Raw genomic sequence first — 16,416 nt, 5'->3', positions numbered from 1 at the left:
CCTCCAGCTTGCGGATAATGCCCTTGAGTACAACAATATGGTCATTCAACAAAATATTTTCATGTGTGAGATACTTATTCTGTATACGAGCTAACTCAATCATCTTGAAAGCTTCGATCTCAGTTGGGGTAAGAAGATTGTGATCAAGTTGAAGGATGTCTTCTGCTGCCGGAGCATGATCCTCCGTGGCCTTCTTGATCCCTTCATCCTTGTTGATCTCCATGGGTTCTTCCCTCTTCAGCTCTATCTTCATTAGCCAAGCATCATTGTCACCATTGTTGGAGGAGGGGGACGACATGATGCCTGGCCTTGACGACCCTGACAGGAAACAACTCGAAACAAGAACATAATATATTTGCGTGATACATGAGTCAAAACCTTCGGGAGATTATATAATGAATTTTTACCGACCAAAATACGTGTCGTGTAAGAAAACGGAGTCCGGAGAGCGCATGAGGTGCCCACGAGGTAGGGGGGAGCACCCAGTAGGGTAGGGCACGCCCTCCACCCTCGTGGAGGCCTCGTGTCCTTCCCGGACTGCTTCTTATTTTTCTATTTTTCTAAATATTCCAAAACAGAGAAATATTGCCTTAAAAACTGTTTTGGAGTCGGTTTACTTACCGTACCACATACATATTCCTTTTCGGAGTCTGAAACATTCCGGAAAGTGTCCCTTATGTATTCCTCCGGGGTTACGGTGTCAATAACATTGGTTTTAACATTTATGGGATTACCTGAGATATAATGTTTGATTCTTTGACCGTTCACCACCTTCGGATTTGTGCCTTCGAAGTTGTTGATTTTTATGGCACCGGAATGATAGACCTCCTCGATAATGTAAGGACCTTCCCATTTAGAGATAAGTTTTTCTGCAAAAAATCTTAAACGAGAGTTGTATAGCAATACATAATCACCTACATTAAACTCACACTTTTGTATCCTTTAATCATGCCATATTTTAACTTTTTCTTTAAACAACTTGGCATTTTTGTAGGTTCTCCATTCATCGAGTGAGCTAATATCAAATAACCTCTTCTCACCGGCAAGTTCAAAATCATAATTGAGCTCTTTAATAGCCTTGTGTTCTAGTTTGAGAGGTAAGTGACATGCTTTTCCATAAACCATTTTATACGAGACATACCCATAGGATTTTTATATGCAGTTCTATAGGCCCATAATGCATCATCAAGTTTCTTGGACCAATTCTTTCTAGACCTATTGACAGTCTTTTGCAAAATTAATTTGAGCTCTCTATTACTCAATTCTACTTGACCACTTGACTGAGGGTGATAAGGGGATGCAATTCTATGATTAACATCATACTTAGCAAGCATTTTACGGAAAGCGCCATGAATAAAATGTGAACCACCATCAGTCATTAAATATCTAGGGACTCCCAATCTTGGAAAAATAACTTCTTTAAGCATTTTAATAGAAGTCTTATGATCAGCACTACTAGTTGGAATAGCTTCTACCCACTTAGTAACATAATCAACATCAACTAAAATATGTGTATATCCATTAGAGGCAGGAAAATGTCCCATATAGTCAAAGCCGCAAACATCAAATGGTTCAATAACGAGTGGATAGTTCATAGGCATTTCTTGAAGTCTACTAATATTACCAATTCTTTGACATTCATCACAAGATAAGACAAACTTACGGGCATCCTTGAAGAGAGTAGGCCAATAAAAACCAGATTGCAATACCTTATGTGCAGTTCTATCTCCACCATGGTGTCCTCCATAAGCTTCGGAGTGACACTTGCGTAGGATCTGTTCCTGTTCATGCTCAGGTACACAACGGCTAATAACACCATCTACTCCTTTATAAAGATGTGGGTCATCCCAAAAGTAATGTCTCAAATCATAGAAGAACTTTTTCTTTTGCTGGTATGTGAAACTAGGTGGTATGAATTTGGCAACAATGTAATTAGCATAATCAACATACCATGGAGCAGTATGAGAAGCATTTATGACATTTAATTGCTCATCAGGAAAACTATCATCAATAGGTAGTGGGTCATCAAGCACATTTTCTAACCTAGACAAGTTGTCTGCAACGGGGTTCTCAGCTCCCTTTCTATCAACAATATGTAAGTCAAATTCTTGTAGCAAGAGAACCCATCTAATAAGTCTAGGTTTAGCATCTTTCTTTTCCATAAGATATTTAATAGCAGCATGATCAGTGTGAATAGTTACTTTAGAATCAACAATATAGGGTCTGAACTTATCACAAGCAAATACATCTGCTAAGAATTCCTTTTCAGTACTAGCATAATTTCTTTGAGCATTGTCTAGGGTTTTACTAGCATATTGAATAATGTTTAATTTCTTATCAACTCTTTTCCCTAGAACAACACCTACAGCATAATCACTAGCGTCACATATAATTTCAAAGGGTAAATTCCAATCAGGTGGCTGAACAATAGGTGCAGAGATCAATGCTTTCTTAAGTATTTCAAATGCTTCTACACAATCATCATCAAAGACAAATGATATATATTTTTGTAATAAATTAGTCAGAGGCTGAGAAATTTTTGAGAAGTCCTTAATGAACCTCCTATAAAATCTGGCATGACCAAGGAAACTTCTTATACCTTTGATGTCCTTGGGGCATGGCATCTTATCAATAGCATCAACCTTGGCTTTATCAACTTCAATACCTCTTTCAGAAACTTTATGCCCCAAGACAATACCTTCATTAACCATAAAGTGGCACTTTTCCCAATTCAAGACAAGATTAGTTTCTTCACATCTCTGCAAAACTCGACCAAGGTTGCTCAAGCAATCATGAAAATAAGATCAATAGACGGAGAAATCGTCCATGAAAACCTCACAAATCTTTTCACAGAAGTCAGAGAATATAGCCATCATGCATCTTTGAAAGGTAGCAGGTGCATTACATAAACCAAAAGGCATATGTCTCTAAGCAAAAGTACCAAAAGGGCAAGTAAAAGTAGTCTTTGATTGATCCTTGGCTGACACAGGTATTTGAGAGAAACCAGAATAACCATCTAGAAAGCAAAAATATGTATGTTTGGATAATCTTTCTAGCATTTGATCGATAAAAGGTAAGGGGTAATGCTCCTTTTAGTGGCCTTATTTAATTTGCGAAAATCAATTACCATCCTATAACTGCTACCTCTTGAGCACTGCGTTGGATTTCCTTGAAGAGGAAAGGATGATGCAGCAAAGTAGCATAAGTATTTCCCTCAGTTTTTGAGGACAAAGGTATCAATCTAGTAGGAGGCTACGCGCGAGTCCCTCATACCTGCACAAGCAAATAACTCCTCACAACCAACGCGATAAGGGGTTGTCAATCCCTTCACGATCACTTACGAGAGTGAGATCTGATAGATATGATAAGATAATATTTTTGGTGTTTTGTGATAAAGATGCAAAGTAAAATAAAAGCAAAGTAAATAACTAAGTATTGGAAGATTAATATGATGAAGATAGACACGGGGGCCATAGGTTTCACTAGTGGCTTCTCTCAACAACATAAGTATTTTACGGTGGGTGAATGAATTACAGTTGAGCAATTGACAAAATTGGGCATAGTTATGAGAATATCTAGGTATGATCATGTATATAGGCATCACGTCCGAGACAAGTAGACCATCTCATGCCTACAACTACTACTATTACTCCACTCATCGACCGTTGTCCAGCATGCATCTAGAGTATTAAGTTCATGAAAACAGAGTAACGCCTTAAGCAAGATGACATGATGTAGAGGGATAAATTCATGCAATATGATAAAAAACCATCTTGTTATCCTCGATGGCAACAATACAATACGTGCCTTGCTGCCCCTACTATCACTGGGAAAGGACACCGCAAGATTGAACCCAATGCTAAGCACTTCTCCCATTGCAAGAAAGATCAATCTAGTAGGCCAAACCAAACTGATAATTCAAAGAGACTTGCAAAGATAACCAATCATACATAAAAGAATTCAGAGAAGATTCAAATATTGTTCATAGATAATCTTGATCATAAACCCACAATTCATCGGTCTCAACAAACACACCGCAAAAAGAAGATTACATCGAATAGATCTCCACAAGAGAGAGGGAGAACATTGTATTGAGATCCAAAAAGAGAGAAGAAGCCATCTAGCTAATAACTATGGACTCGAAGGTCTGAGGTAAACTACTCACACTTCATCGGAGAGGCTATGGTGTTGATGTAGAAGCCCTCCGTGATGGATGCCCCTCCGGCGGAGCTCCGGAACAGGCCCCAAGATGGGATCTCGTGGATACAGAAAGTTACGACGGTGGAATTAGGGTTTTGGCTCCGTCTTTGATCGTATGGGGGTACGTAGGTATATATAGGAGGAAGGAGTACATCGGTGGAGCAACAGGGGGCCCACGAGGGTGGAGAGCGCGCCTGGGGGGGGGTAGGCGCGCCCCCTACCTCGTGGCCTCCTCCTTTATTTCTTGACGTAGGGTCCAAGTCTCCTGGATCATGTTCGGTGAGAAAATCGCGTTCCAGAAGGTTTCATTCCGTTTGGACTCCGTTTGATATTCCTTTTCTTGGAAACCCTAGAATAGGCAAAAAAACAGAAATTCTGGGCTGGGCCTCCGGTTAATAGGTTAGTCCCAAAAATAATATAAAAGTGAATAATAAAGCCCAATAATGTCCAAAATAGTAGATAATATAGCATGGAGCAATAAAAAATTATAGATAGGTTGGAGACGTATCAAGCATCCCCAAGCTTAATTCCCGCTCGTCCTCGAGTAGGTAAATGATAAAAATAGAATTTTTGATACGGAGTGCTACTTGGCATAATTTTAATGTAATTCTTATTAATTGTGGTATGAATATTCAGATCCGAAAGATTCAAGTTAAAAGTTCATATTGACATAAAAAATAATAATACTTCAAGCATACTAACTAAGCAATTATGTCTTCTCAAAATAACATGGCCAAAGAAAGTTTATCCCTACAAAATCATATAGTTTAATCATGCTCCATTTTCGTCACACAAGAATGCTCTCATCATGCACAACCCCGATGACAAGCCAAGCAATTGTTTCATATTTTAGTAATCTCAAACCTATAAACTTTCACGCAATATATGAGCGCGAGCCATGGACATAGCACTATGGGTGGAATAGAATATGATGATGGGGGTTATGTGGAGAAGACAAAAAGGGAGAAAGTCTCACATTACCGAGGCTAATCAATGGGCTATGGAGATGCCCATCGATTGATGTTAATGCAAGGAGTAGGGATTGCCATGCAACGGATGCACTAGAGCTATAAATGTATGAAAGCTCAACAAAAGAAACTAAGTGGGTCTGCATCCAACTTGCTTTCTCACGAAGACCTAGGGCACTTGAGGAGGCCCATTGTTGGAATATACAAGCCAAGTTCTATAATGAAAAATTCCCACTAGTATATGAAAGTGACAAAACAAAAGACTCTCTATCATGAAGATTATGGTGCTACTTTGAAGCACAAGTGTGGCAAAGGATAGTAACATTGTCCCTTCTCTCTTTTTCTCTCTTTTTTGGGCCTTCTCCTTTTTTATGGCCTTCCTTTTTTTAATTCCTCACTTGGGACAATGCTCTAGAAAATGATGATCATCACACTTCTATTTATTTACAACTCAATGATTACAACTCGATGCTAGAACAAAAGATGACTCTATATGAATGCCTCCGACGGTGTACCGGGATATGCAATGAACCAAGAGTGACATGTATGAAAGAATTATGCACAGTGGCTTTGCCACAAATACTATGTCAACTACATGATCATGCTAAGCAATATGACAATGATGAATGTGTCATGTTGAACGGAATGGTGGAAAGTTGCATGGCAATATATCTCGGAATGGCTATGGAAATGCCATAATAGGTAGGTATGGTGGCTGTTTTGAGGAAGATATAAGGAGGTTTATGTGTGAAAGAGCGTATCATATCATGGGGTTTGGATGCACCAACAAAGTTTGCACCAACTCTCAATGTGAGAAAGGGAAATGCACGGTATCGAAGAGGCTAGGAATGATGGAAGGGTGAGAGTGCGTATAATCCATAGACTCAACATTAGTCATAAAGAACTCACATACTTATTGCAAAAATCTACAAGTCATCAAAAACCAAGCACTACGCGCATGCTCCTAGGGGGATAGATTGGTAGGAAAAGACCATCGCTCGTCCCCAACCGCCACTCATAAGGAGGACAATCAAATAACACCTCATGTTTCAAATTTGTTACATAAAGTTTACCATACGTGCATGCTACGGGACTTGCAAACTTCAACACAAGCATTTCTCAAATTCACAACTACACAACTAGCACGACTTTGATATTATTACCTCCATATCTCAAAACAATCATCAAGCATCAAACTTCTCTTAGTATTAAAAACACTCATAAGATTTTTTTACTAATCTTGAATACCTAGCATATTAAGATTATTTAAGCAAATTACCATGCTATTTAAGACTCTCAAAATAATCTAAGTGAAGCATGAGAGATCAATAGTTTCTATAAAACAAATCCACCACCGTGCTCTAAAAGATATAAGTGAAGTACTAGAGCAAAACTATATAACTCAAAATATATAAGTGAAGCACATAGAGTATTATAACAAATTCCAAATCATGTATGGCTCTCTCAAAAGGTGTGTACAGCAAGGATGATTGTGGTAAACTAAAAAGAAAAGACTCAAATCATGCAAGACTCTCCAAGCAAAACACATATCATGTGGTGAATAAAAATATAGCTCCAAGTAAAGTTACCGATAGAAGTAGACGAAAGAGGGGATGCCTTCCGGGGCATCCCCAAGCTTTGGCTTTTAGGTGTCCTTAGATTATATTGGGTGTGCCATGGGCATACCCAAGCTTAGGCTCTTGCAACTCCTTGTTCCATAATCCATCAAATCTTTACCCAAAACTTGAAAACTTCACAACACAAAACTTAAAGTAGAAAATCTTGTGAGCTCCGTTAGCGAAAGAAAACAAAAGACCACTTCAAGGTACTGTAATGAAATCATTATTTATTTATATTGATGTTAAACCTACTTTATTCCAACTTCTCTATGGTTTATAAACTATTTTACTAGCCATAGATTCATCAAAATAAGCAAACAACACATGAAAAACAGAATCTGTCAAAAACAGAACAGTCTGTAGTAATCTGTAGCTAGCACAAGATCTGGAACCCCAAAAATTCTAAAATAAATTTCTGGACGTGAGGAATTTATATATTAATAATCTGCGAAAATAATTAACTAAATATCACTTTCCAAATAAAAATGGCAGCAGTTCTCGTGAGCGCTAAAGTTTCTGTTTTTTACAGCAAGATATCAAGACTTTCCCCAAGTCTTCCCAACGGTTCTACTTGGCACAAACACTAATTAAACACGAAAAACACAACCAAAACAGAGGCTAGGTAAATTATTTATTACTAAACAGGAGCAAAAAGAAAGAAATAAAAATAAAATTGGGTTGCCTCCCAACAAGCATCGTTTAACGCCCCTAGATAGGCATAAAAAGCAAGGATAGATATTGGTATTGCCATCTTTGGTAGGCAATCCATAAGTGGCTCTCATAATAGATGCATAAGGTAACTTAATTTTCTTTCTAGGAAAGTGTTCCATGCCTTTCCTTAATGGAAATTGGAATCTAATATTTCCTTCCTTCATATCAATAATTGCACCAATTATTTTAAGGAAAGGTCTACCAAGGATAATAGGACATGAAGGATTGCAATCTATGTCAAGAACAATAAAATATACGGGCACATAATTCCTATTTGCGACAATAAGAACATCATTGATTCTTCCCATTGGTTTCTTAATAGTGGAATCCGCAAGGTGCAAGTTTAAAGAGCAATCCTCAAAATCACAGAAACCTAACAAATCACACAAAGTCTTTGGAATCGTGGAAACACTAGCACCCAAATCACACGAAGCATATAACTCATGATCTTTAATCTTAATTTTAATAGTTGGTTCCCACTCATCATAAAGTTTTCTAGGGATAGAAACTTCCAACTCAAGTTTTTCTTTATAAGATTGCATCAAGGCATCAACGATATATTTAGTAAACGCTTTATTTTGACTATAAGTATGAGGAGACTTTAGCACGGATTGCAACAAGGAAATATAATCAATTAAACAGAAATTTTCATAATTAAATTCCTTGAAATACAAAATAGTGGGTTTAGCAACATCTAGGGTTTTAATTTCTTCAATTCCACTTTCATCAAATTTATCATCAAGATCTAAAAACTCTGAATTTTTGGAACGCCTTCTAGGTAAAGGTGGATCATATTCAGTCCCATCATTATCAAGATTCATATTGCAAAACTTTCTTAGCACGCATCCTAGCGGTTCTTTCTTTGCACTCATCAATGGAAATTCTCATGGCTTTGAGAGACTCATTGATATCATGCTTAGGAGGAATAGATCTAAGTTTCAAAGAATCAACATCAAGAGAAATTCTATCAACGTTCCTAGCCAACTCATCAATCTTAAGCAATTTTTCTTCAATCAAAGCATTGAAATTCTTTTGCGAAGTAATAAATTCTTTAATATTAGATTCAAAATCAGAGGGCATGTTATTATAATTTCCATAAGAATTGTTGTAGGAATTACCATAATTATTAGAGGGATTACTAGGATAAGGCCTAGTATTAAAATTTCCTCTATACGCGTTGTTACCAAAATTGTTCCTACCATCAAAATTCACATCCATAGATTCATTATTATTCTCAGTCAAAGTAGACAAGGGCATATCATTAGTATTAGAAGAAACACTTTTACTAGCAAATAATTTCATAAGTTCATCCATCTTTCCACTCAAAACATTAATTTCTTCTATCGCATGCACCTTTTTATTAGTAGATCTTTCAGTATGCCTGAGGGAGTCCTGGATTAGGTGGTCTCCGGACAGCCGAACTATATCCTTTGGCCGGACTGTTGGACTATGAAGATACAAGATTGAAGACTTCATCTCGTGTCCGGATGGGACTCTCCTTGGCGTGGAAGGCAAGCTAGGAAATACGGATATGTATATCTCCTCCTTTGTAACCGACCTTGTGTAACCCTAGCCCCCTCCGGTGTCTATATAAACTGGAGGGTTTTAGTCCGTAGGACAACATACAACCATACCATATGCTAGCTTCTAGGGTTTAGCCTCCCGATCTCATGGTAGATCAACTCTTGTACTACTCATATTATCAAGAATAATCAAGCAGGACGTAGGGGTTTACCTCCATCAAGAGGGCCCGAACCTGGGTAAAACATCGTGTCCCCTGTCTCCTGTTACCATACGCCTTAGATGCACAGTTCGGGACCCTCTACCCGAGATCCGCCGGTTTTGACACCGACATTGGTGCTTTCATTGAGAGTTCCTCTATGTCGTCACCGTTAGGCTTGATGGCTCCTTCGATCATCGATAGCGATGCAGTCCAGGGTGAGACTTTTCTCCCCGGACAGATCTTCATATTCGGTAGCTTCGCACTATGGGCTAACTCGCTTGGCCATCTGGAGCAGATCGAGAGTTACGCCCCTGGCCACCAGGTCAGGTTTGGAAGCTTAAACTACATGGCCGACATCCGCGGAGACTTGATCTTCGACAGATTCGAGCCCCTGCCGAGTGCGCCGCACGGTCACGATGAGCATGATTTAGCTCTACCATCGGACAGTGCTCAGGAGATCGCACCGGCAACCGCTCCGACCCTCATTTCGGAGCCAATTGCACCATCCATGGATGGGTGGATAGACCCCTCCACGGAGGCCGTATTCTCAGCGGCGATCGAGCTGAGTATCGACCTTACCCTTCACGGGAGCCATGACGCCGAACTACCGGATTCTTCCCCGGCCACGGACTCCGAACCGCCTGCGCCCGTGCCTGTCGAATCCGACTGGGCGCCGATCATGGAGTTCACCTCCGCGAATATCTTTCAGCACTCGCCTTTCAGCGACATACTGAACTCATTAAGGTCTCTCTCCTTGTCAGGAGAGTCCTTGCCGAACTATGTCCAGCAGGATTGGAATGCGGATGACAAAGAAATTTGCCGCCCACCCACCACCCACTTAGTAGCCACTGTCGATGATTTGACCGACATGCTCGACTTCAACTCTGAAGACATCGACGGTATGGATGACGATGCAGGAGACGAACAAGAATCACTGCCCACAGGGCACTGGACAGCCACCTCGTCATATGACATATATATGGTGGACACACCCAAAGAAGGCAATGGCGACGGGACAACGGAGGATGACCCCTCCAAGAAGCAACCCAAGCGCCAACGTCAGCGGCGCCGCTCTAAGTCTCGCCAAGGCAAAAGCGGTGATACCGGCACAGGAGATAATAGCACTCCGGACAGTGCCGAAGATAATAACAATCCCCTCCAGCAAGATGTAGAGCAGGAGGATGGAGAAGCCAGCCCTCCCGAGAGAGCGGCAGATGGAGAGGCGGAGGATGGTAATTACATGCCTCCCTCCGAAGATGAGGCAAGCCTCAACAATGACGAATTTGTTGTGCCCGAGGACTCTGTCGAATAAGAGTGCTTCAAGCGCCGGCTTATAGCCACGGCAAATAGCCTTAAGAAAAATCAACAGCAGCTTCAAGCTAATCAAGATTTGCTAGCCGACAGATGGACTGAAGTCCTTGCGGCCGAGGAATATAAACTCGAACGCCCCTCCAAGTGTTACCCAAAGCGCAGGTTGCTACCCCGACTAGAGGAGGAAGCACCAAAACCTACATCTCCAGCGTATGACGCGGCTGATCGGCCAACTCGTGGCCGCGACAGGGAGGCATTTCAGCCAAAAGCTCAGCCCGGACCCCGACGCCACTCAAATAAAAATGTCAAGGTATGGGGAAATACGCTAGACCTGTGAGACGTATTGGAGGACAAAGCAAAACACGCAAGATCAATCTATGGATCACGAGGGCACGCCACTACGCGAGACAATAACTGTCACGCCGGATACAGTAAAAGTAAGTCCGGCCGGGCCGAATACAACGGACAAGACTCATTTGAGCTGCGTCATGATATAGCCCAGTACAGAGGAGCTGCACACCCCCTATGCTTCACAGATGAAGTAATGGATCACCAAATCCCAGAGGGTTTCAAACCCGTAAATATCGAATCATACGACGACACAACAGATCCTGCGGTATGGATTGAGGACTTCCTCCTGCACATCCACATGGCCCGCGGTGATGATCTACACGCCATCAAATACCTCCCACTCAAACTCAAAGGACCAGCTCGGCATTGGCTCAACAGCCTGCCAGCAGAATCCATTGCCTGTTGGGAAGATCTGGAAGCCGCATTCCTCGACAACTTCCAGCGCAACTTATGTGCGACCACCAGATGCCGATGACTTGAGCCACATAATTCAGCAGCCAGAGGAATCAGCCAGGCAATTCTGGACACGGTTCCTGACAAAGAAAAATCAAACCGTCGACTGTCCGGATGCAGAGGCCCTAGCAGCTTTTAAGCACAACATCCGCGATGAGTGGCTCACTGATACGTCTCCAACGTATCTATAATTTTTGATTGCTCCATGCTATATTATCTACTGTTTTGGACTATATTGGGCTTTATTTTCCACTTTTATATTATTTTTGGGACTAACCTATTAACCGGAGGCCCAGCCCAGAATTGCTGTTTTTTGCCTATTTCAGTGTTCCGAAGAAACGGAATATCAAACGGAGTCCAAACGGAATAAAATCTTCGAGAACGTGATTTTCTCACCGAATGTGATCCAGGAGACTTGGGCCCTGCTCCAAGGAACAAAAGAGGCGGTCATGAGGGTGGGGGCGCGCCCCCCCTAGGGCGCGCCCCCTTGCCTCGTGGGCCCCTCGTTGCTCCTCCGGCGTAGTTCTTCCTCCTATATATACACACGCACCCCCAAACGATCAGAACATGAGCCAAAAACCTAATTCCACCGCCGCAACTTTCTGTATCCACGAGATCCCATCTTGGGGACTGTTCCGGAGCTCCACCGGAAGAGGGCCGTCATCACGGAGGGCTTCTACATCATCCTAGCCCCTCCGATGAAGTGTGAGTAGTTTACCTCAGACCTTCGGGTCCATAGTTAGTAGCTAGATGGCTTCTTCTCTCTCTTTGAATCTCAATACAAAGTTCTCCCCCTCTCTTGTGGAGATCTATTCAATGTAATCTTCTTTTTGCGGTGTGTTTGTTGAGACCAATGAATTGTGGGTTTATGATCAAGTCTATCTATGAATAATATTTGAATCTTCTCTGAATTCTTTTATGTACGATTGGTTATCTTTGCAAGTCTCTTCGAATTATCCGTTTGGTTTGGCCAACTAGATTGGTAGTTCTTGCCATGGGAGAAGTGCTTAGCTTTGTGTTCGATCTTGCGGTGTCCTTAACCAGTGACAGAAGGGGCAGCAAGGCACATATTGTATCGTTGCCATCAAGGATAACAAGATGGGGTTTATTTCATATTGCATGAATTTATCTCTCTACATCATGTCATCTTGCTTAAAGCGTTACTCTGTTTTTAACTTAATACTCTAGATGCATGCTGGATAGCGGTCGATGGGTGGAGTAATAGTAGTAGATGCAGAATCGTTTTGATCTACTTGTCACGGACATGATGCCTATATACATGATCATGCCTAGATATTCTCATAACTATGCTCAATTCTGTCAATTGCTCAACAGTAATTTATTCACCCACCATAGAATACTTATGCTCTTGAGAGAAGCCACTAGTGAAACCTATGGCCCCCGGGTCTATTCTCATCATATCAATCTCCATCACTTTAATCTTGCTTTGCTTTTTTACTTTGCTTTTACTTTTTACTTTGCATCTTTATACCAAAAATACCAAAAATATTATATCTATCAGTCTCACTCTCATAAGTGACCGTGAAGGGATTGAAAACCCCTAATCGCGTTGGTTGCGAGTAGCTATCGCTTTGTGCAGGTACGAGGGACTTGAGCGTGGGCTCCTACTGGATTGATACCTTGGTTCTCAAAAACTGAGGGAAATACTTACGCTACTCTTCTGCATCATCCCTTCCTCTTCGGGGAAAACCAACGCAAGCTCAAGATGTAGCAAGGAGGATTTCTGGCGTCGTTGTCGGGGAGTCTACGCAAAAAGTCAACATACCAAGTACCCATCACAATCCCTATCTCTCGCATTACATTATTTGCCATTTGCCTCTCGTTTTCCTCTCCCCCCAATTCACCCTTGCCGTTTTATTCGCCCTCTCTCTCTATCCTCCCTCTCTATTTGCCTCTTTTTGCCCGCTTGCTTTTTGTTTGCTCATGTGTTAGATTGCTTGTTTGTCGCGATGGCTCAAGATACTACCAAATTGTGTGACTTCACCAATACCAATAATAATGATTTCCTTAGCACTCCGATTGCTCCTCTTACCGATGCTGAATCTTGTGAAATTAATACTGCTTTGTTGAATCTTGTTATGAAAGATCAATTCGCCGGCCTTCCTAGTGAAGATGTCGCTACTCATCTGAATAGCTTCATTGATTTATGTGATATGTAAAAGAAAAAAAGATGTGAATAATGATGTCGTTAAATTGAAGCTATTTCCTTTTTCGCTTAGAGATCGTGCTAAAGCTTGGTTTTCGTCTTTTCCTAAGAATAGTATTGATTCATGGAACAAGTGCAAAGATGCTTTTATCTCTAAGTATTTTCCTCCCGCTAAGATCATCTCTCTTAGAAACGATATTATGAACTTTAAACAACTTGATCATGAACATGTTGCACAAGCTTGGGAGAGAATGAAATTAATGATACGTAATTGCCCTACTCATGGTTTGAATTTTTGGATCATTATACAAAATTTTTATGCCGGATTGAATTTTGCTTCTAGAAATCTTTTAGATTCGGCCGCAGGAGGCACTTTTATGGAAATCACTTTAGGAGATGCTACCAAACTCCTAGATAATATTACGGTTAATTATTCTCAATGTCATACTGACAGATCTTCTAATAAAAAAGTGCATGCGATAGAAGAAATTAATGTGTTGAGTGGAAAGATGGATGAACTTATGAAATTATTTGCTACTAAGAGTGTTTCTTCTGATCCTAATGATATGCCTTTGTCTACTTTGATTGAGAACAACAATGAATCTATGGATGTGAATTTTGTTGGTAGGAATAATTTTGGTAACAATGCTTATAGAGGGAATTTTAATCCTAGGCCATATCCTAGTAATCCTTCTAATAATTATGGGAATTCCTACAACAACTCTGATGGAAATTATAATAAGATGCCCTTTGAATTTGAGAATAGTGTTAAAGAGTTTATGAATTCACAAAAGAATTTTAATGCTTTGCTTGAGGAGAAATTGCTTAAAGTTGATGATTTGGTTAGAAACGTTGATAGAATTTCTCTTGAGGTTGATTCTTTAAAGCTTAGATCTATTCCTCCTAAGCACGATATCAATGAGTCTCTCAAAGCCATGAGAATTTCCATTGATGAGTGCAAGGAAAGTACCGCTAGGATGCGTGCTTCCAAAGATTCCTTTATTAAAGCGTGTTCTTCCAATTCCTATGAAAATCAAGATGAAGATCTAAAAGTTATTGATGTGTATCCTATTATATATTTATTTTGCAATATGAATCTTGATGAAACTGAATATGATCTTCCTTTACCTAGAAGGCGTTCTAAAAATTCGGAGTATTTAGATCTTAATGATGAAATTGATGAAAGTGGGATTGAAAGAAATAAAAATCTAGATGTTGCTAAACCCACTATGTTGGATTTAAAGGAATTTAATTATGAAAGTTTCTCTTTAATTGATTGTATTTCCTTGTTGCAATCCGTGCTAAATTCTCCACATGCTTATAGTCAAAATAAAGCCTTCACCGAACATATTATTGATGCCTTGATGCAATCTTATGAAGAAAAACTTGAGTTGAAAGTTTCTATCCCTAGAAAAATCTATGATGAGTGGGAACCAACTATTAAAATTAAAATTAAATATCATGAGTTTTATGCTTTGTGTGATTTGGGTGCTAGTGTCTCTACTATTCCCAAGACTTTGTGTGATTTGCTAGATTTCCGTAATTTTGATGATTGCTCTCTAAACTTGCATCTTGCGGATTCCACTATTAAGAAACCTATGGGAAGGATTAATGATGTTCTTATTGTTGCAAATAGGAATTATGTGCCTGTAGATTTCATTGTTCTTGATATAGATTGCAATCCTTCTTGCCCTATTATTCTTGGTGGACCTTTCCTTAGAACGGTTGGTGCGATTATTGATATGAAGGAAGGGAATATTAGATTTCAATTTCCATTAAAAAAGGGCATGGAACACTTTCCAAGAAATAAAATAAAATTACCATATGAAACTATCATGATATCCACTTATGGATTGCCTACCAAAGATGGCAATACCTAGATCTATCCTCGCTTTTATGCCTAGCTAGGGGCGTTAAACGATAGCGCTTGTTGGGAGGCAACCCAATTTTATTTTTATTCCTTGCTTTTTGCTCCTGATTAGTAATAAATAAATTATTTAGCCTCTGTTTTGGTTGTGTTTTTGTGTTTAATTAGTGTTTGTGCCAAGTAGAACCGTTGGGAAGACTTGGGGAAAGTCTTGTTGAACTTGCTGTAAAAAACAGAAACTTTAGCGCTCACGAGAACTGCTGTCATTTTTATTTGAAGAGCGCTATTTAGTTAATTCTTTTTGAAGATGATTAATAGATAAAGTCCTCACGTCCAGAACTTTATTTTAGAATTTTTGGGGTTCCAGATCTTGCGCTAGCTACAGATTACTACAGACTGTTCTGTTTTTGACAGATTCTGCTTTTCGTGTGTTGTTTGCTTATTTTGATGAATCTATGGCTAGTAAAATAGTTTATAATCCATAGAGAAGTTGGAATACAGTATGCTTAACACCAATATAAATAAAGAATGAGTTCATTACAGTACCTTGAAGTGGTCTTTTGTTTTCTTTCGCTAACGGAGCTCACGAGTTTTCTATTTTGAGTTTTGTGTTGTGAAGTTTCCAAGTTTTGGGTGAATTATTTTGATGGATCATGGAACAAGAATTGGCAAGAGACTAAGCTTGGGGATGCACATGGCACCCCCAAGATAATCCAAGGACACCAAGAAGTCAAAGCTTGGGGATGCCCCGGAAGGCATCCCCTCTTTCGTCCACTTCCATCGGTAATTTACTTGGAGCTATATTTTTATTCACCAACATGATATGTGTTTTGCTTGGAGCGTCTTGTATTATTTGTTTCTTTGTGTCTTAGTATACCACATTCATCCTTGCTGTACACACCTTTTGAGAGAGCCATACATGAATTAAAATTTGATAGAATACTCTATGTGCTTCACTTATATCTTTTGAGCTAGATAATTTTGCTCTATGTGCTTCACTTATATCTTTTGAGCGTAGTAGTTTTGCTCTATGTGCTTCACTTATA

Source organism: Triticum dicoccoides, chromosome 7A, assembly GCF_002162155.2.
Source record: "Triticum dicoccoides isolate Atlit2015 ecotype Zavitan chromosome 7A, WEW_v2.0, whole genome shotgun sequence".
NCBI classification, from domain to species: domain Eukaryota; kingdom Viridiplantae; phylum Streptophyta; class Magnoliopsida; order Poales; family Poaceae; genus Triticum; species Triticum dicoccoides.
This window is presented reverse-complemented; position numbering follows the sequence as displayed.